Genomic DNA, 22,544 nt, shown 5'->3' on the forward strand with positions numbered 1-22,544 from the left:
GCTGTTGAAATACATCAGTTTTGCAAACTTAAGAATAAATGTGTGTATCTATCTTTTATATATATATGTATGCCATATATTTTTCCCTCTGGTTTTATAACTTCTAAGTGCTTATTTTTAAAAGTTGGAGAAATACAAAATAAAAATATAAAAATAATGCCTTAAACCCTCCTACACTGCTGGTGGGAATGAATGTAAATTAGTTCAACCATTGTGGAAAGCAGTGTGGAGGTTCCTCAAAATGCTCAAAATAGACATACCATTTGATCCAGGAATCCCACTTCTAGGAATTTACCCTAAGAATGCAGCAGCCCAGTTTGAAAAAGACAGATGCACCCCTATGTTTATCGCAGCACTATTTACAATAGCCAAGAAATAGAAGCAACCTAAGTGTCCATCAGTTGATAAATGGATAAAGAAGAGGTGGTACATATACACAATGGAATACTATTCAGCCATAAGAAGAAAACAGATCCTACCATTTGCAACAACATGGATGGAGCTAGAGGGTATTATGCTCAGTGAAATGAGCCAAGCGGAGAAAGACAAATACCAAATGATTTCAGTCATATGTGAAGTATAAGAACAAAGGAAAAACTGAAGGAACAAAACAGCAGCAGAATCACAGAACCCAAGAATGGACTAAAGTTACCAAAGGGAAAGGGACTGGGGAGAATGGGAGGGAAGGGAAGAAGAAAGGGGGCCTTACGATTAGCATGTATAATGTCGGGGGGAGGAATAGGGAGGGCTGTACAACACAGAGAAGACAAGTAGTGATTCTACAACATCTTAGTACGCTGATGAACAGTGACTGTAATGGGGTTTGTGGGGGGGACTTGGTGAAGGGGGGAGCCTAGTAAACATAATGTTCTTCATGTAATTATAGATTAATGATAACAAAAAATAAAAATAAAAATGATGTCTTAGCCCAAATATAAACATAGCTAACACTGTGGCATACATTTTTCCTCCTTCCATGAATATGTTCATTCATCTATCTTATATTCTGTTTATCCCCCCAAGCATTATATCATGAAGATTTTCCTATTTTGTTCAAATTGTTTCAAAACCTGCTTTTTAATAGCAGCATAGGCTTCTATTGAATGGATGGATGTACAATAATTTAACCATTTCTGATTATTTAACCTTTTTTTCCTCTGCTGACGACATTGATGAAAATCTTTGTGCATAAATCTTTCTCCATACTTGATCATTTTCTTAGGATAGGAATAAAAATGTTCAGTCAAAAGGTAAGATGTTAAAAAAATTAGATATTACCATATTGTTTTCTAGAAAGGTTATGCCAATTGATATTCCAGTATTTAGCTTTTCTAAATTTGATAAGCAGAAAATGATCTTAATTTATATTTTTTGATTAAAAGTGAAATTAAGCAATGTAAATTGTTTTTGAAACAATTGCATATTAAAATATTTTAAAGAGATTCTTAAAAGAATGCCTCATGCATTATCTTGTAAAATGTATTAACCAGAACTAATATTTAATTGTGGTTTTTCCTTTTAGCAGATAAACTAATTTTAAGACCTGAACAGTTGCTTCAGAGGCACCCACTGTTACCAATTTCTTATGTACTTTCAAAGGTATTATAGATCATGTGTACATGCACATGATTGCCAAAACATTAGATAAATTATGGAGAATATTAATTAAAATACTGTCCAGTTCAAATGTGGTATTGTGTCCTAAATTGTGTGCTAAAAATTAGAAAGGGTCTAAAAATGATTAGTATCTGGCTACTGGCCCAGAAAGAGGAAAAGCAGGGTCTGGCAGCATTTGGCAGTAATTTTCTGTAAGACAAGTGGCCTTAGCTCTTTTTATTATTGGATCGATTCTTTGACAATAGCTCTTCTGTTTATAATACCAATTCTGTAGCATTGTTCCAAAAAGAAAAGCCAGGTTTTTGAAAGTTAGACAGTTGATACCTGAAAGAAACTCTTTAAAGGACAAAAGCTATTTGGTGGTATTTAGGGGAAAGATAGTTTATTCTTAGGTATTTTAGGATTTGTTTGACAGTTACAGTTTTAGGAGATTTTTCATGACTTTGTTGCTTAGCAGTGAAAGTTTGAGCTTGAATAATTGCAAATAAAGTTCATCATTTTCCTAAACTCTTATTTACGTAATTCAAAACCCAATCATCCATGGTATAGTAGCTCTGGGAAGTGCGGGTTTTCTGCTGGGACAAGTTCGCTAAGATTTCGTTGGGACTGAATAAAGGCAAGGGCAAGAAGTTGGGGATGAAAGGGGGTTACCACGTTTATTCTCACAGTGGTTGCAGACAGCTTGGTACATGCGGCTGGCTTGAAAGTGCTCTCCAGGCAGGTTACAAATTCTGCTCCCCACTCTTGGGCTTAATTCTCCAGGAGCACTGGGGCTCCACTGCTACCTTCCCTCCCTCCCAGAGGGCACCAAGCTCTCATGGCTCTCTGCTCTCCCCTACCATGCTCTCCTTCCCCACCCTTTGCAGTAGTAGGAGCTCTGTGGGTGGGTCCCTGGTGACTGGTGGACTTTTGGCCAATTATGTAGCAGGAACACAGGCAGAGGAGAGAGTGGGTGTTTCCTCTCCACTTCTCCCCTGGGCCAGTGCTCCAGTGACAAACTAGTGGCTCTATAGCCAGTAAACATCTCTTATTATATACACAATGGAGGTTCGTAAGGCCACGTGGGAATCCTGGTCAGAAAGTTCCATTTTCCCCACAGGTATAAGCGTGCTTTTAAAATATATTTAAAGAATTTTTTATGCTGATAATGTAGTAGTAATTTGTCTCATACATCAACGATCATTTTGAGCTTGACTTGAATGTCACTGCTAAAGAAGACTGGAGGGAGTAATAAGAGTCAGAGGTTTTAATTAGATTCTAAAAAGCTTTAATGTTTTAGGGGAAATATTTGCCTTTTGGATAGATACTTTTTTAAAGCTCTTGTTTCCAAAAATAATATTTTAGGATGACTATTGTTTACTGAATGCTAACTCTGTGTGGCACAGGGTAAGTGGGTTATTATGAGTTCCTAATTGCTGGAATTCGTGTCTCTTAGGAGTCTAAAGATTCTAAATCTGAGGATGCTAACGAATTTGTACTGAATAATGGTTGGTAATAGTTGAGGAATTTTAAGAAAGAATTTATTAGAGGTGAGAGAAGATCATCTTGATTTTTAAAAAATGCTTAATTTTTGAAATAGTTACATATTTATAGAAGAAATGCAAAGATAGAATTCCCATGTATCTTTCACACAGTTTCCTCCAGTGTTAATCTCTTACATAACATGGTACATTTATCATAACTAAGAAATTCATGATGATTTTTAAAAAGAAAATTCAACAAGCCTTTTTTTTTGTGAACACCTGTGTGTAAGAGTGTTTTTAGCTGCTGACAGCAAAAATGTTGGAAATGTACAATGTTGGAAAACAAGTAAAGGCTGAAGATAATAGTAGTTAACTGGTGAGCTTGGTATCATTCCTGAACAGATTCCCAGATTATTAAACACATGTATAGTTGGTCTTGAAAAAGAAGACACTGATCACTAGAAGCCAGCATGGGTTCACAAAGAACAAGCCATACTGTGTTAGCCTCACTTTTCTTACAGGGTAGGTAAGCTGGTAGGAGATCATTCTGGAGATACACACACAAACACACACACACATAAACTCAGGAGATATTCTGGCCACGGTGTATTGGATTTTTAATTTTGTGCTGGACACTGGGTTAAACACTTTACATGGGTTGCTTCATTTAACCCTGTTTTACAAATGTGGAAAGGGACTCTCAAGGTCATACAGACAGTAATTGACAGCTTTTTATGATACCTTCGTAGACAAGATACAGAAATGTAGTCTAAATAATTGCATAGGTAGGTCGATTCGTAATAATGGGCTGATGTTAAACTGCAGTTCATTCTTAGTGGTGTGCCTCAAGGTGCTGTCTCCCCTGTGTGTTCTATTTAAGATGTTTATCACTCTCAAAATGATGAGGGAGTGCCTCTGTATGTTATTTGACCACATTAGGATCCTCCTCAACCTCCCCACCCTCCATTCCCATTCCCGCTTATTTTTAATAGTTACAACTACAGACTGTATGAAAGAAAAATATTTGTTATAATAATGTTGTATTTGGTAGGGACAAACAAAGCCATATGATTGAATATTTTTTGAAAATCTGCATAAATACAGGGCTGGAGACTTGGTGGGCTAAGAGCAGTTTAGTTGGATTTTTTTCTTTTTAAGCAGGTGTTCCTGGGTGTGTCTTCTTATTTGTCTTATGCTGAAGAGTCAGTGGTTTATTATAACTGCCCCCAAAGGCTAACACCTGCTTAAACACTGTTATTTTGAAGCCTGTTGTCCAGAGCAGTTGATTCTTTTCTACTCTGCATTTAGTGTTCTCAGTTCTGTTTGCCATATTTTAAGGATATTGATAGACAGTGTATTCTGAGGAGATTAATCTAAATGAAGCAGTTCTTGAAACAGATACTTGGCACAATAATTTGAGATTTTCAGCTTGGAAGAAAGAACTTCAGGAGGGTATATGGTAATGCTTTTCAAGATAGGTAATTAAATTATCTATTTAATCTTCTTCCTGACTCAGATCTGTGATTCTGTGAAACACCTGAAGGAATGACATGTGGAACAGGGATTAAATGGTACATAATGAAGATGTTTTTAACAATTGAAATGAAAATAGAGTGGACATTGTCTTATTGAGGCGTTAATGTGTATATAGAGTAGAGTTTAATCAAGCTATCCTCCAAAGACTTTTCCAACTCCAACCTTTTTGAAATTCTTTATTGGCTATAATTCTCCATAGCAAAACTTGCTTTTGGGTACATCGTTTATTCTCAGCACCTTATGGTTTCATGTAGTATCAAATGTTAGTAATAACATAATATTATTGCTATTATAATATAAATTTAAACAACAGCAGAGCTTTTTCACTTGCCAGATTGACAAAGATTAAAAAGTTCAATAATATACAATAATGTCAACGATGTGTAAAATCGTTCTCATACATTATAGGCAGGGATGTAAATTTGTGCAATTTCTTTGAAGGACAAGTTGGCTTCACTTATTAAAATGATAAATGTTCATACTTCTGACTCAATAATTTTAAAGAATTTTTCTTTGTTCATTATAATATTAATTATACTGCCAAAAGCCCTTAAATGACTCTTAATATGGGTTGGTTAAATAAATGACGGTACAGCCACACAATGAGATGTCACACAGCCATAAAAAGAAAGAAAAAAGAAGCACTTCTGCATAAGCTTATCTCTCAGACATATTACTAGGTGAAAAAAATAAACAGGACAAGATTTATGGTATGCTGACATTATTGTAAAAATGTTTATATCTCTGAGCATAAATACACATATGCACACATTAATAAACACATTTCTGCTTCTATGTGCATAGACTTTTCTGGAAGGATACACAGGAAAAGAAGTAGTTGCTTCTGGAGAGGGGCTAGGAGACTGGAAGTCTTACTGAGATTTCAGTAAGACTGGTTTGGTTTGCTGCACACACTTTTAAACTGTTGAATTAATTTGGTCAAAAGTATATTGTAAAAATTTTTTAATTTTGAAGTAATTAAAGATTCACAGGAAGTTCCAAAATTACTGCAGAGATGTCCAATGTACCCTTCAATTCTCCCCATTGGTGACGTCTTACATAACTATGGTGTAAAACCAGGAAATTGACATTGCTACAGTCCACAGATCTTACTCAGATTTCATCAGTTTTCACATACTTGTATGTGTGTATGTAATTTGCTGTTTTATCACATATGTAGATTTGTGTAATCACATCACTATTGAGATGTCATTCCGATTTGGTGTGTTCCACCACCAAAAAGATCCCTTTGCTATCCCTCAACAGTCACATCCATCCCCCTAACCTCTGGCAACCGCTAATCTGTTCTCCATCTCTGTTTTGTTTTTTTCAGACGTTATACAAATGGAATCATACAGTACATAACCTTTGAGACTGGCTTTTTTTACTCAGTAAATTCCCTTGAAATCCATCCAAGTCGTTGCATGTATCATTAGTTCTTTTTTATTGCTGAACAATATCCATCCTATGCTATGAATATACCAGAGTTTGTTTAATCGTCCATTGATGGACATTTGGGCAGTTTCCAGTTTTTGACTATTAGAAATAGAGCTGCTATCAGCATTTGTGTGCAAGTTTTTGTGTGGACATGCATTTCCATTTTTCTGGGATAAATGCCTAGGAGTGTGAAGTGCTGGGTAATATGTGAATGTAGTTAAGAAAGTATAAACTTTATTTTAAGAAACTGCCAAACCATTATCCAGAGTAGAATACCATTTTATATTCCCATTAGCACTGTATGAGAGTCTAATTTCTCTATCTTCCATAGCATTTGGTATTGTTCTAATTTTTTATTTTAGGGGTCAATAGGTGTGTATTTGGTATCTTATGGTTTTAGTTGCATTTCCCTGATGATTAATGATGTTGAACATATTATTATATTAGCTTTTTGGTGAAATGTCTCTTCGTGTCTTCTCATTTTTTAATTAAATTTTTTTGGTTTTCCTACTGTTGAATTTTAAGAGTTCTTTATATATTCTAGATATGAGTTCTTTGTGATATAGATGGTTTGTAAATATTTGCCTATTTCATCTAAATTGTCAAATTTATTGGAATAAAGTTGTTTATCATGTTTTCTTACCCTTTTAATATCTACAGAATTTATAATTATGTCATTTCTTTTATTCCTGATATTGGTTATTTTTGCCTCTCTCTTTGTCCTGATTATTGATTAGTCTGGCTAGATATTCATCAATTTTATTGCTTTTCTCAAAGAACCAGCTTTTTAGGTGTATTGATTTTCTCCATTCTTTCTTTCTGTTTTTTTTTTATTTCAGCTATGGTCTTTATTATTTTCCTTGGGTTTAATTTGCTTTTCTTTCTCTAGTTTCTTAGACATTGGTTTGAGACTTTTCTTCTTTTCCAAATATAAGCATTTACTGCTGTAAATTCCTCAATAAGTACTGCTTTAGCAGAATCCTACAGATCTTGATATGTTGCGCTTTTCTTTTCCTTCAGTTAATAATAACTTCTAATTTGCTCTCCCACACCCTTTTAGAAGTGTGTTCTTTAATTTCCAGATATTTGAGGATTTTCCTAGGATCTTTCGGTCCTTGATTGCTAATTCATTTACATTGTGCTCAGAGAATATACTCTGTATAACTTGAATCATTTTGAATTTAGCCTTGTTTTGTTGTCCAAAATGTGCTCTTGCCTTGTAAGTATTCTGTGTACTTTTGAGAAGTATGTGTATTATGCTATTGAATGGAGTATTTTAGAAATATCAATCAGATCTAGTTGACTGATAGTGTTGCCAAATCTATAGCCTTACCTTTTTTTTTTTTCTCGCTATTTGTTACATCAATTTTTGAGAAAGAAGTATTGGAAATTCTTGTAATAATCATGGATTGTCTATTTCCCTATGCAGTTCTATCACTTTTTGTTTCCTGTATTTTGAAGCTCTGTTATTAGTGGCATTGGTTAGGATTAGTATGTTTTCCTGCTTATCATTATGAAATTACTGTCTTTATTCCTGGTTATAGTCTTTGTTCGAAGAATCTACTTTGTTTTCAGCTCCAGAATTTCTATTTGGTTTGTTTGTATAATTATACCTCTTTTTTGTTATTCTCTATTTGGTGAAGCGTCACTCTCATAGTTTTCTTTAGGCCCTTACCTGTGATTACCTTTAGCTTTTTGGGCATATTTAAGACAGTTGATGTAAAGTCAATTAGTCTAATATGTCTAGTTGGCCTTCATTAAGGACAACTTATATTTATTTCTTTTTCTCCTGTGAGTTAACCATACTGCCTTGTTATTTTGACTGCCTCAGAATTTTTTGTTAAAAGCTGGACATTTTTAATATTATATAATATGATAATTATAATATAAATTCTCCCACCATCCCAGGATTTATTGTTGCTACTTGTCATTTTGTGGGGTTTTTTTGTTTTTTCTTTTGCTTTTTTTAGTTATATCTCTGAACAGTTTTTTGTGAAGACTGTATTCTTAGTTATTTTTAGTCATCGACATACCTGTTTCATTAGGTTAGTGGTCACCTAGTATAGGACAGATTTCTCCAAACATCTGGAGCCAAAAATAAAACAAAAACACCTTCCAACCAAACAGAAAAGTAGTTGTCTGGTTTTCAGATTGATTCTTAGCTGGGTGCTCCTCCAGTGCTTAGCGAGGCTATTTACAGTCTTGCCTTAGTCTACACTTCTTGCTTATGTGGAGCCGAACAGTCAGCAAGAGGTGAAAGCTTAGGATCTTCTTAGCTGTTTTCTGACATGCATCTAGCACTGGACATATGTGTGTCCATCTACATTCTCCAGGTCACACAGGAGCTTTTCAAAGCCCTTATCTCCTTCTCCAACCCTCTTCCATCCTAGGCTTTTTGATCTGCCTGTCACTCAACTCCTCTATCACTCCTACCCCCAGATGACTGCAGATGTGTATGTCTTTAAATGTTTTCAATAAATGCTGCCTAGGAGAGCACCCCTGTTCCCCTTGTAGTGGGGTTCAAAACACAGGCAAGCTCCTGAGATAGCCACAAGACAGGGTCAAGACCCACAACTATAGTTCTTTTAGAACAAGGGTTGTATTGCCTTGGCTGGTACCAGCAAGCCATACCAGTAATGTGGGCTGCCATCCGTAAAGCTACCTCTGAGCTGGAGAATGGAGGGGATGTGGGGGGAAGGCAGCCAAGCAGAAGTGTTACTATGCTGTCATACTGAATTTTATCAACTTTTTTATTCATTAAGGACTTCTGTGGTTGTAAGTTTTGATTAATTTCTAGAGTTCAGAAGAGTTGATTCTAACAGTTTTTGTCAGTTTATTTGTTGCCTTAGTGGAAGGACATCACCTTGAAGTTGTCTACTCTACCATTCTCAGTGACATCACTCCTTTGGGCCAGTTTTGTTTAGTTGATTATTTTTCTAATGATGGGATGGGTCATGGTTTTTTTCTATCTTATTTTATGCCTTTTGACACTGGAAAGTGTGACTTTTTCTTTTTTTGGTGCTGGATATTTTCATGTTAACATTTTTGTTAAGTTACTTGTAGTCAGGTTTGTTGGAAACAGTTTGAGCCTTTCAGGTCTTGCTTTTGTGTTTGATTGGCCTGGAGCAGTGCTCATACTAAAGCAATATTCTCTCACTACTGAGCCAAGACCTTCATGACAAGTTTTTCCAGTTTGGCTGGGGGGAACAGACACTGTTCCTGGCCCTGTGTGTGTGCTGCAGCTGTTCCGTCCAGTCCTTTTAGGTGGTTCTTTCCTGATCTTCTGGTAGTTTCCTTCCATGCATGTACTGAGTAGTACTCTGCTGAATACTTGAGGAGGATCCCCTGCAGATATCTGGTGTTCTTTCTTTACTTCATCTCTACTCTGTACATTTATCTGATACTTAACTCTAGTTGCCTCAGTCTTTTAGACTTTCAGCTCCTTCTTAACTCAGAGTGTGCTGTGCTCAGCTTTCCCTCCCTGCACCGTGAGTTAGAAACTCTCAAGGAAGCGGAAGATGGAGCTAAGATGCTACTAATAGGGCTCACCCTCATTTGAGAAATAGGCCTCATTTCTCTTTAGGGATCAGTGCCCTATATTGCCTGCTAGCTAATGTCTTGAAACTATTTCATGTATTTTTTCCTGTTTTCAAGCAAAAGGGTAAATATGACCCCTGTTACTCCATCTTGGTCACAAATGAAAGACTTCAGTTATTTTTTAACTGTTTCAGTATAGCTTGACATGCCAATGAGCTTGAGCCCATTTGAGTTTAAAATGTGTGTGGCACATATGTGTTATTTATACGTTTATTCAGGTAATGAGTTCTACTTAAGAGGCTATCCGTTGACCTGGGTTAAATGAAAACGTAGTTAGTACAGAGCTGGTCTTCCTAAGTAATGACACATTTACAAATAAAGATCTGATATATATAAAAAGAAAATATTTGTTCTGAAATCTGCACAAAATGAGTTATCTGCTAACACACATTAATATATATTAACTTTATTCATTGTGTGTATTACATTTGAGGATGTTTTTTAAATTACAGACAGTCTCAACTTATGGTTCGTCTTAAGATTTTTCAACTTTACAGTGTTGCAAAAGCAATATATATTCAATAGAAACTATACTTCAAGTTTTGAATTGTGATCTTTTCCCAGGCTAGTGATATGCAGTACAAAATTCTATGATGCAGGGGAGCGGCAGTGAGCCGCAGCTCCCAGCCAGCTACATGATCACAAAGGTAAACAACTAATGTGCTCACAAGCATTCTGTACTCATACAGCCATTCTGTTTTTCACTTTCAGTATAGTATTCAATACATTAGGTGAGATATTCAAAACTTTATTACAAAATAGGCTTTGTGTTAGATGATTTTGTCCAGCTGTTGACTAATGTAAGAGTTCTGAGCATATTTCAGGTAGTCTAGGTGAAGCTCTGATGTTTGGTAGGTTAGGTGTAGTAAGTGCATTTTTGACTTATGATATTTTCAACTTGTGATGGGATTATCAGGGTGTAACCCCATTGTAAGTCAAGGAAGATCTGAATAGATAAAATAAATATATCAAAAGTGGAACTCAAAATAAATATTTGCAAAATACCTCAAGCACTTCCACAGGATAGTTTAAAAACTACCAGTGATCTAGACTGAACTTTTCATTTTGCATGTGGAGAAAGCACAACTTACGGAGACTGTGAGTATATAAGATCTCATAACTATAACTAGAACCCACTTTTCCCAAATTCCCACTGTTTTTCTGATAACGAGTAAGAAAGTTCAATAACAGGTTTTGTAATTAATGTCAAAGGATGAGTATGTAATAGATTATTATATTTTTTTAAATCCAGTGTGTTTCAACAGTGTTTAAACTCTAACAGTTTTATCTTCTATTTAAAAAAAAATCTCAGTGGAAACTCCATTTATAAAAAGATACAAGATTACTTTTGCCTAGATCAATAAAACTGAATTTTACAATGTATGTGATAATGTATCTATAAAAAAATGTGAATGAAGTAAGTGTTCCCTCTGAAGAACTTGTTAAAGGACTGCTTTTGAGACCAGTGTGCTTTGTTTTATTTTATTGAGACCCTAAGTTAGAATAAATCTATGCAGCCAAAGTAAATTGGCTTGATTCATGAGGGAATGTTACTATAACTCTGCTCTATTTTTTAAGTCTGTCTTTAGGTATTTGAAAAACATTGGTCTTGCAGAAGCTTTGAATTTTTTTCCTGGTATTGGTTCTTCTGCTCATACCTTTAATAAATACTTGAGAGAAATTATCTCTTATCTCTGTAAGAAAAGGACAACTTCAAAATATTTTATACCTGTATTCTTACTTTTTAATACTGATTAATAAGTCTGTTAAGTTGAATGGTCATTAGATGCATAGATATATTCATGCCAAGAAGTTTTTTGAGGTGTATTAAGGATTAAATTCTCTTTAGAATATTGGAACAGAGTTTATGCTTCTCGTGAATGGGAATGTAGTAGTTTATTAGTGACAATAGCCAAAACATACCAAAAAAAAAAAAAAAGAACTCTGAGAACAAAGATGAAACAAAAGAATTTAATTATTTAATGGAAAGGAAGGTATCTTTTTTTGTCCAAATTAGGTTTTAGAATGTATTAGCACTTATGTGAGTTACTTTATAGCATTTAAAAAACCACACATCTGTGTGTAATTGAATTCAAGTGTTTACATTTTGCCTACTATAACCGCACTTGGTTTTTGCAGTGTTTAATTTTATTACCATTTCACTTGTACATGTTTGTAGAAGATAAAAATCACCCATGTATCCTACCTCCAAAACCATCCATTATTTACTCCTGGGTTTGTTTTCTCTGTTATTTTTCCTTTGCATTATTTTTATCTGTACATTTAAACAAACAAAAAAAACCCCCAAAAGGTATCAATATGCCTGTATAGGTTTTTATCCTTCTTTTTTACCAACTCTTGAACATTTTGCCATGTAATAAAACATTTAATAAATTTTTAAGTAAAGTATAGCTGACATCAGTTTCAGGTATACAACATAGTGATTCAACTATTATATACATTTTGAAATGCTCACCACCATAGTTACCATCTGTCACCATAAAAAGTTAATGCAATATTATTGATTATATTCTCTATGCTATACTTTTAATCCCCATGACTTATTTAATGTACAATTAGAAGTTTGGACCTCTTTATCCCATTGCCTATTTTGCCCATTCTGTACTCCCCCTATGGCAACCACCAGTTCTCTGTATTTATGAGTCTGTTTCTACTTTGTTCATTTGTTTTGTTTGGAATGATTAAGTGATTGAGTATGGATTTAACTTCAGTAAGAAGGGCATTGAGAACATGGAGAAGTATGGGGAAATGTAGAGATGTCAGATTAATGGGCTGTGTATCTGTTGGGATTGTTGGAGATAGAATGTTGGAGTGAGCTGGTAGTCAAACTGTGATGCTTGACAGTCGTATTTTGGAAAAGTTTTACTTACTACTAATAAGAAAGGGTTAGGAGTGTGATCACTGAGGAGAGGATGTCCAGGAACTGATAAGTAAGGGTTTGGGAAGGTTTCTGTGTGTGGATGTTGAGATTCCCAAGCATAGCAGTAGCACCATTGGAGAGGATATAATGAGCAAGCAGCTAAAATCTTCAAGAAGTAAAGCGGAGGGCTTTGTAACTGCATTAAGGAAAGGAAGTGAGTAGTTACAGTGTGATGGCAAGAGATCCCCAGTTGGGTGTTTTTAGGGAAGAGAGAGGAAGAAATGGTCTGGTAGGGGCTGTGAGGAGTGAGGAGAACATCTGCTCTACCTTAGCCCAGTGGCATGAGGTATTGGGAGAGAAAACAGAGCATTTGAAAAAGCTTCTGAGGAAGCAGTGGTAAGGGAGAGCCAGTGGTATAGTTATAAAAGAATGACTTTAACCAGTTGAGCTGGTGAGGAGAATCCCAAATAGAGGGAGTACCATAAAGAGATGCTTAGAAGGTACTAGTGTTGGAGAACAGCAAAAACTGTAGTACCATTTTGGAATTTAAGCTTTATCCCTGTTTGATATCTTCATAGCCTTATCTCTGTTAGTAGCACATAGCATTTGTAAGCATTCCCTGCATCTGGAAATTTTTTGTAAATATGAATGTCAGCCCTGAGACTGAAATCAGTGGGACATTGGTTCAATGTTTCCCAGGACTGATCCTAAACCATTAATAATGATTTTTTGTGGCAGCTTCCCAACCATCTCCTCAATTTAGTTGTAGTTCTGGGCATGCAGGTCATAATAATGATACCTCTTTTCCATCATGATCTCTGCCTTTCTCCAAGTCTTTTGGGAATATCCAAATCAGAGAAAAGCACAAATTATAAAAAATAAACACAGAGTTATTGCCTTTTTTCCCTGAAGTTTTTTCTATAATTTGTTTAATCTATTTTATATTATTACATCTGAATTATCTACGAATAGAATAACAGTTTTCTTAAAATCGTTTTTAAAAATCCAACAAGTCATTTTGGTTCGTAGGCATCTTTTGTAGTCCATCAGGTACGTGTATTATCTTCATGTCTGTTTCAGTTAGGCCTCTTTGAGATTTAAGTATTAGAAAGCCCAATTCAAACAGCCTTACACTATAAAGAAATTTTACCAATTTAACATAGCTGTAAGTCCAGAGATACACTGTGGGCTTCAGGATTCGTTGGTCAGTACTTGAATGAAGACATCAAGGTTTCAGATTCTTCTCTCCGTTGCTCCACACCACTCTTCGTAATGCTGGCTTCTTACCAAGGCTCTTTGTAGTTGTATGATGGTTTCCAGGCATAAACCTTATGTTCTACAAGGAAGAACAAGTATGACTTCCTCTCAACAGAAAGGACAAACTTAACCAGAAGCTACCAGAAAACCCCTTTTCATATCCCATTGGACAATCTGCCTTCATTTCTATATCAGTTTCTGGCAGTGATGATAGGGAGAGGTCTATCCTTGAGCTGAAGTGAGTTCTCCAAGTTGCTGCCGCTTAGAGCTGTGGAATGGATATTGGAGCAATCTGGCACAATGTCTGCTTTGGTGTGTCTTAGTGCTCTGAGTTTTTTTTAATCCATTCTTCTTCTGTTAACTTTTGTAATGAGTCAAAATGTGCTTAGTGATGTTTTATTGGTTTAATTGCCCATGCTCAGAGCTTTTTATTACGTAAAGCAACAGCAATACAGCAGTTATTAAGCATTCCTTTATTAAAGAAGAGAAAGGATGTTGGAATAGTGAACCCAGTGGAGATACTCCTTAGCAAATTTGAATCTGTGTTTCCTTGTAACCAATAATTTTTAACCTCTTTCACCTCTAGGTAATTGAATTAGCTATCATTTATGTAGAGACTTTAGTGATTTGATTTGTATCTCCTGTCTCCCTTCAAAAGTTGCCTGGAGCATTGCGATAAAGTAGAAAGTGAGCTAGTTTATGATTAAGGTTCTAATTGATTCTGTCTTCATTGCTTTCCAGTTACGTGTGATCCTGGGCATATCACTTTTTCTTTCAGTCTTCAACTGTCCTCTCTATAGGCTGAGATAATAGTACCTATCTTCTCCCCAAGTTGTTCTTATGTAAGTTAAATAAAATGATGTGAAAGAAACTTGAAAAGTGTAGAGTAGCACACAGTTTTATGTTGTCTTAATTATTATGCTAATGAAAGAGTAGGCAGTTAAAAGAAGGAAACCTAAATGGAACAGGAGATTCTGGTCCTAAAAAATAAACACTTGTTCTTACATTCTGAGTATTCAAGATACAAGACTAGAAGGTAAGGATGTGTGCAGCTTTTATGAAATTGGATGCTTAATGAAGAAAAGAAAGATTTTTTTTTTTACAGAATAGCTACTTGATTGCTTGATTCTAGTTAGTGTATCCTAGTAGCTACTTTTCAGGTATTCCCCAGAAATTTTTTACTTTCAACTTTTGTCCTTTTTTTTTTTTTTTATTAAAGCTGTTTTTGAAGACATCAATTTACTATAGAGTAAATTGTAAACCTTAGTGCTTTATGTGGCTTGCAGTGTATGACGGATGCATTTATTTATTCCAGTTATTGACTGTTTTCTCATATGCACTGTCTTTCCTTTCTTGGAACATTATTCTTCTGAAGAACTCTGAGGTTTCACACAGAAATGTGGGTGGAGTTTGGTCATTATTACCAAAGGAGATAGTTATATTTCATTACCGAGAACTCTGAAGAACAAAATTTTGTATTTGGAGTTGAATGAAATTAAGATGATGCTAAGGAATTTGCCTTTTAAAGTATTTAATATATTCATCATGTCTTAGGTTAATGTACACATTGAATCAGAATATATTAATAAAGGGGATCAAGAGGTACAAATTTCCAATTATAAAATAAATTAAGTCATAGGGATTAAAAAGTACAGTTTAGGGAATACAGTCAATAATATAATAAGTTTGTATGGTGACAGATGGCAATTGGTAACTATACTTACTGTGGTGAGCATTTTATAATGTATATAAATGTTGACTCTCTGTTGTACACCTGAAACTAATATGTCAACTATGGGGATGTTTTAGGTGTTCTGATTTTAATGTCTAATGCTTGGAGAATATACTTAATATGATTTGATATCTTTAAATTTATTGAGAATGGTTTCATGGTTCAGAATGTAGTCTATCTTGGTAAATGGTTCTGTGTGTACTTGAAAAGACTGTATTCTGTTGTTGTATGGAATGTTCTGTAAATATTAGGTCAAGATAGTAATTGTTCAAGTCTGCTATATCCTTACTAATTTTCTATCTACTTGTTCTATCAATTATTCAGAGAGGAGTGTTGAAATCTGATAATTGTGGAATTTATCTATTCTTCTTTGCATTCTATCAGTTTTTGCTTAATGTATGTTGAAGCAATGTTATTAGTGTAGGATTCTTATGTCCTCTTGATACATTGATTCTTTTATCATTATGAAATGACTTATTTATACTAGTCTTTGTTGTGAAATGTATTTTATCTGTTATTAATATAGTTACTCCAGTTCTCTTTTCATAGTGTTAGCCTAGTGTATCTCTACAATTATTTAATTTTAACCTTTTTTGTTTTTATATTTAAAGTGGGGTTTTTGCAGACAGCCTTTTATGCAGTCTGACAGTCTCTCACCCTTTCAATCAGGAGTTAAAACCATTTACATTTAATGTGATTACTGATGTGACTGGGCTTATGTCTTCCATCTTGCTATTCATTTTCTGTTTGTCCCATTTTGTTCATTTTAGTGTTCTTCATTCCTTTGTATAGATTCATATTTTTGTGTAGTATTTTTCTTGTGCAAAAATTCTTTCTCATCATTATTGTGCAAGTTTTCTGGTGACAAATTCTCTCAGCTTTTATTTGTCTTAAAAAGTATTTCATCAACATTTCAGAGAGATGTATTTGCTGGGTACTGAATTTTAGCGTGTTGAGAGTTTCCAGGATGTGTTCAGGGTTGGTGATACACTAGAAGGGCTCTCAGAACTGGGCATTTAGTCATGATTTATTACTTCATGGCAAAAGGATACGAAGTCAAATTAGCAAAGGGAAAAGGTACATGCGTAAAGTCTAGGGGAAACAAAGCACAGACTTCCAAGAGTTTTCTCCGAGTGAATCACACAGGACATGTTTAATTCTTCCAACAACGTATTGTGACAGCATTTGTGAAATGCTTTCTAACAGGGGAAACTCATTAAAGACTCAGTCCCCAGGGTTTTTTATTGAGAGCTCATCATATAGGCATCCTCTGCCTAGCATGTACCAAAATTCCAAGTTCTCAGAAGGAAAGCAAGTGTTTAGCATAAATTATATTGTTTGCACAAACACTTAGGCACAGTAAACCACTGGTATTAGTTAGGGAATGTTAGGGACCTTCCTGAAATCCAAATTCGCAGACACTAGCCAAGGGCTAACTTTGTAAGTAGGCTTTTCTAAGGATAGCTGTCTTGAATTTGCTGTAATAACTTTTTTGTTTTTCACTTTTTGTTCTTTAAATATTTTATTTGTTGTCTTCTGGCTTTCATACCTTCTGAGAAGGAATCTGATAATTCTAATCTTTGTTCCATTATGTGTAATGTACCTTTTTTCTTCATGCTGCATTTAAGGTTTTTCTTTGTCACTGTTGTCAGTAAATTTGTTTACGATGTGCCTTATATGTATGTGTGAATGTGTGTTTGTGTTTATCCTGCTTGGCATTTCTTGAACTACTTAGAACTGTGAGTTTGTAGTTTTCAACAAATTGAAATTTTCTCAGCCGTTGTTTTTTCTGGTATTGCCCCATCTCTTGTTTCTGTGCTTCAGTTAAACATGTTAGATCGCTGCTATTGTCCCACAGGTCCCTGAGACTCTTCATTTGAGGGAGGATGGTGGCTTTCTTTTCCCTCTATCTCCATTTCTAATAGTTTGATTCCTGTGTCTTCAGGCTTACTAATCTTTTCATTTGCAGTAGCTGATCTACTGTAAATCCCATCCAATTATATTTTTATTTCAGGTATTGTATTTCTCATCTTTAGAAGTTCTTTTTGATTATTTCTTATGTGTTTCCTTACTCTCCTCTTTATGTTCAGATTTTCTGTTGTGTCATTGAGCAAACGTTATAAGTTTTAACATCATCTTCTAATTCGACCATCTCTTTCATTTCTGGTTCTGTTAATATTAACTGTGTTTTTCTAGTTCATGAGTTACATTTTATTGTTTATAGGTCTAAAATTTTTTAATTGTATACTCATCATTGTGAATTTTATGTTGTTTGCTGGATTTTGTTGTATTACTTTAAAGAATGTTGGAATTTTTCTGGTAAGCTGCTACGTTACTTGCAGCTAAGTGTGATCCTTTCATGGCTTATTTTTAAGTAGTTTCATAATGACCCTACAGTAGTCTTTAGGACTAATTTAACCTCACTCACTGTAAGGCATGGTCTTCCTGGGTCACTGTTGGCTTCTGTATCCAGCAAGATTTCTACTTAGGATACTGGGAACTTTAACAATCGCTGGACCCTTGTGAGCTCTGACAATAGTTTGTCTTACAGTTTGCTGGTAATTTTGTGTCTCTAGAGTTGGATTTTGGTTTTGCTCAGCCACTTGGAGTTTTAACCTCCTTGCGTGCAAACTGTATAAAGTATAGTCAGCCAAAGACCCAGTAAGACCCCCGTGCCGTTTTTTAGAAACTCCTCCTTTGTAGATCTCTCCTCGACTATCAGGACTTGCGCACGCGCACGCGCACGCACTGCCCCACTCCTAGCTGCTTTGGCCTCCCCACACTGATTTGTGTCTTTCGACTTTGCAATATTACTGGGTTCTTTCGGGATTACCCTTCTCTGTGCCATTGCCTAGTGATTACCTCTAGGCAGCAAGCTAGAGCACTTTCTCACTTACTGCCTTTTAGGGCAATAGACTGGGATCACAATATTGTGCTGCCTTTGTTCATTGTTAGAAAATAGTTGTTTCCTGTATTTTGTCTACTTTCTAGTGGTTTAGGCAGAAGTGTAATTCCAGACCCTTTTTTGTTCCTCATGTTCAAAGTGTAAATCTTTCTATAAACACTAAAGTTATCCATTTACACTATACACTTTTCCTTCTAAGGTAGTTTCATCTCAGAATATGTGCAAAAATGTCAAGCCTTTCCTATTCGTTTCTCACTATATTCAGAAGATAGTCACTCATCTTCAGAAGAAGAATATGATCAGGATCTCAAACTTCAAATTCTGCTCAGGACTTGATGTAGCCACAAAAGCTTCTACTATGCTTTTTATGAATATATATGAGTGTGTGTGTGTATTAGTGTGTGTAATTTGATTTTGCTCAGCCTCTTGGGGTTTATATCTAATAATATATATATATGTATATATATATATACACATACATGTATATATCATAATGGATCAGGGCTCTGAACAGGATGGGGGAAATAGGACACCTAGAATACAGAATCCAAGAAGGCACTCTCAGGTCGCCAGTCCTCCACTTGAAGTACCTATAGAATCAGTACCTCCTTAAATTTTGTACACTCTCTTGCTTGCCTCACTGTCCCAGGCTTTGTAGGGGATATTCCAGACAATACCATTTTTACTACCTAGGACATTAGTTCCAAACCACTGTTAACTAGATCACATGTTCCTTTAGAGTAGGTTTAAGTCTTTTTCTAACTCCAAAGTTAAATTATTTTAACTTTTCTCCAACAACTTATGTCTTGAAGGAACTGTAATAAAGTCTGTTGTAACATATCAGTCCCTTGGTATTAGCTGAAAAACAGAAGAAAGAAAAATATCTGAGGTAGCAAATACTGTCCCATAGAGCCGAGCCAAACATGTGTACTGAAGTCTTACCTACTTTTAGGTTAGTGGCCCTAGGTATGAATGGCTTTCCCCACCTAGGCCAGATTCTGTTAATTCCATGTTTGTTATTGCCCACTGAGCTTGTAGTCTTATTTGCAGTGTGAGTGTCCCAAGTAAGCCTGACTTGGCTTCAGAAATGAATCCAGATTTCTGCTAGAAATTTTAATATGGGTCAGAGACACATAGTTAGGCTCTGATCATGGAAAAGCTTTTACTCCCACATGGGATGTACTCTCTTTGAGTTCTTCTGACCCACTTTTGGATTGCTTTAGGGTGCAGCTGGAATGATAAAGGAATCCCTCTATCTCATTCCTCATCTTAGAATATTAGAGGAGATCAAGAAGAAGTCCAGATGACATGAGTCATGGACTGTACCTCCCCAGGGAAGCACTGTTCCCGGCCTTGGGCGAATAAACTGGTGTGACCAACATCAGTCTAAGAAAAGGCTAGATTGTGAGAAACCCCATTATTGATCACAATGAAGCCCATCTCTGTTTGTCCCCTCTGGCCACCGCTCTTGCTACCCTTCTCCCTGCAGTCTCACCTCTCTCGCTTGCCTCCCAACCTGCCTCTTCCGGGAGAAATTCTATGCCCCAATCCTCCAGTGAGACAGGCACCAAACCAATTATGCAATGGAGGGGAAAAGAGAACACCTTCTCTCCAACCCTTACCTCAGAGGCTGCAGGAAGCAGCGGTATGTGTAAATGAGCTAAGGCCAGGCATGAGATTCTGGAAATTTAGCAATTTTACCCCACAACCCACCCCTCCGGAATTCTTGCCTTACAATCTATATGCTCCCCATCTTCTGCAGTGGCCCCTGTGCAAGAACGCTGGAGCACTGCAACCGGACTAATAACATACAATAACAACAGAAATACAGGTAGTAATAAAATCTAGGTTCAAAGTCTGGCTTGCCCATTCCACAAGGGGCCAGCAGCTGAACTGGTAGGAAGCTCTGTGTACTCAGCAAGCAGCAGCTGTAGCCAGGAGGTGGGCACAAGCAGCAAGGACTGTAGAAGAGAATAGCCTTAAGGGCGGTAAGATACATGTTTTAATGATGCCAGCGTGGTCAAATCTTGTCCATCAGGTAGGATGCAGGCAAGAGAGTGGTTCTGTGATAGGACAGTGGCAGGAATAGGGTCTCGTCCTGGTCTAGCATACCAGACTTACACAATCCCCCCCACCCCCACCGTGGGAGTTACAGATGGGTCAATATATAGGGTTCGAGGAGGTGCATGCACTGGCCACAAAGATAAAACAAAACTTCCCCATAAGAGGCTGTTACCTCCCAGCTACTTTGGGTACAGTACCGTAATCTTTGGGGGTCACTCTCCTGTTACTTCAGGGACACACAGGAGGCCAGCTTCCAGGCCTTGTCCCCATGGTCCCAGAAGGGACAGCCGTTGCTGGTCCATGTGTTGAAATGTCCAAGGCCATATCCACTCAACAGAGTCTCCAGGGTTTACTGCAATTGGTGCTGGCAGCAGGATGTTGCTTTGCTGGCCATATCTTGGCTTCAACAATTTCCCTTTGGATTGCACATGAGGGTGTATAGGAGAGGCAGCAATGTGTGTTAGCATGTCCACAGGACTCTCTACCGCCTTTCTGGGCTTCTCATTCAAACGCCGTAGCACTGTCCATAAGCAAACTGACCAGCCCCGTAGACTATTGGTGTTTCACTTCAGGCCGTATTTCAACAAACCATTGTACCTCTCTATCATGTCTGCCCTGGTAAGGTTATATGATACATGAAACTTCCACCTTATCCCTAATTGCCGCACTCATTCTTCTAATGCATGTGCAGTAAAGTAGGTGCCTTGATTGCTCTCAGTCATCTGTGGCTGGCCATAGGCTGCAAAGAGATGCTCTAGGCCCCTTTTGGTCATTTGTGCATCTGCACGACATTCAGGACGAGCAGCCAACAGTCCAGTAGCTGTGTCCACACAAGTCATGGCATACCGGATATCGTTGTGATATGGGCAGAGGCCCAACATAGTCTATCTGCCACCTAATAAGGGGTATCGGCTCCTGTACTATTGTCCCGTATTGCTGCGGGACTCTGTAATTCCTCTTAGAGCACACAAGGCACTCTTTCTGGGCTCTACTGACTTCTTCGAAGGTCAATGTCAAGCCCCACCAACGGGCTACAGACCACATTGTCTTTTGCCCCATGTGCAACAAATGCTGATGTAACCATTGGGCAACACGAGAGGCAGGCTTTCCTTCTAGCCAGAGCACCTGAGCCAGTGTGTCTGCTTTATCATTCCTGAGGATGCCAAAGGCAAATGGCCAGTCACATGATATTCAGTAACAGTCTTAGTATGACCAGAGGCCCATAGGTCTTGCCACAGCTCTTGCCCTCAGAGGGGCTAGTGGCCAACCATCTAGTTGGCATGGTACCATTGGTAGCCACAGGGTCAAGCCCTGATAGATGGCCCAGTTGTCCATGCAGACAACTGTGGGGGATGGCTCCTGGGTGATCATGAGCCATAGCGCCCTCAGCTCAGCCCACTGAATGCTCTTCCCCTCCCCATCCTCCAACCATATTGTCTCAGTCTTAGAATGAAAAGCCACAGTCCTCCACTTCGGGGGCTGCCCATGACTGGAGCCGTCTATATACCACACATCTTCAGTTATAGGGGCTTATCTCTCCTGGTAAGGACTTTTGGCTACCAAAGGCTCCAAAGTAAGTTATTCCTGCTTTCCACTGGTATATGTCACTGGCCCCAGTGAGCATTAGAGATTTTTACACTTCAGGAGCTAGTGAAGAGAGGCTACACTGCTGTAAATGTGTGCCCCATTGGTCAGTGTAGGCGACTGTTCCACACCACTCTGTGACCTTTGGATGCGTCTTGTACCTACCCTGAAATGGGATAGGTGCTAATTACCTTGGTCAGAGCTGTTCTGGTAACGGGCTCTATAGCCAGCAAGGTGTGGTACACAGCAACCAGTTGCTTCTCTATCAAAGTGTACTGGACCTCTCTGTTCCTTTCCACAGTTGTGACCAGAATCCAGTAGGTTGGCGGGTCTGTTCAAGACGCTGCCAGAGGCCCCATCCATAACCGCCTTCAGTTCCATGAACATCTAGCCCACAGGGCCCTGATGGGTCCATTACCCTCAAGGCCTGTACAGCCTTGACTGCTCGCTTAGCAGCAGTAACAGCAGACA

The 22,544-nt window shown here is 37.2% G+C and overlaps 1 protein-coding gene and 1 long non-coding RNA gene across 5 annotated transcripts in view; one reads left to right on the forward strand and one right to left on the reverse strand.

Moving 5' to 3' along the window:
* Positions 1-22,544, forward strand: part of GLCE (glucuronic acid epimerase) — a 116,763-nt gene that overhangs the window by 9,661 nt on the left and 84,558 nt on the right. The gene's annotated exons all lie outside the window — the stretch shown is intronic.
* The window catches only part of LOC140843198 (uncharacterized), a 71,249-nt gene continuing 55,931 nt past the window's right edge, over positions 7,227-22,544 (reverse strand). The window contains exon 3 of the long non-coding RNA XR_012120768.1: positions 7,227-13,867. This is a non-coding gene — a long non-coding RNA (uncharacterized lncRNA). The remainder of the gene's footprint in view (positions 13,868-22,544) is intronic.

Source organism: Manis javanica, chromosome 8, assembly GCF_040802235.1.
Source record: "Manis javanica isolate MJ-LG chromosome 8, MJ_LKY, whole genome shotgun sequence".
Taxonomy (NCBI): domain Eukaryota; kingdom Metazoa; phylum Chordata; class Mammalia; order Pholidota; family Manidae; genus Manis; species Manis javanica.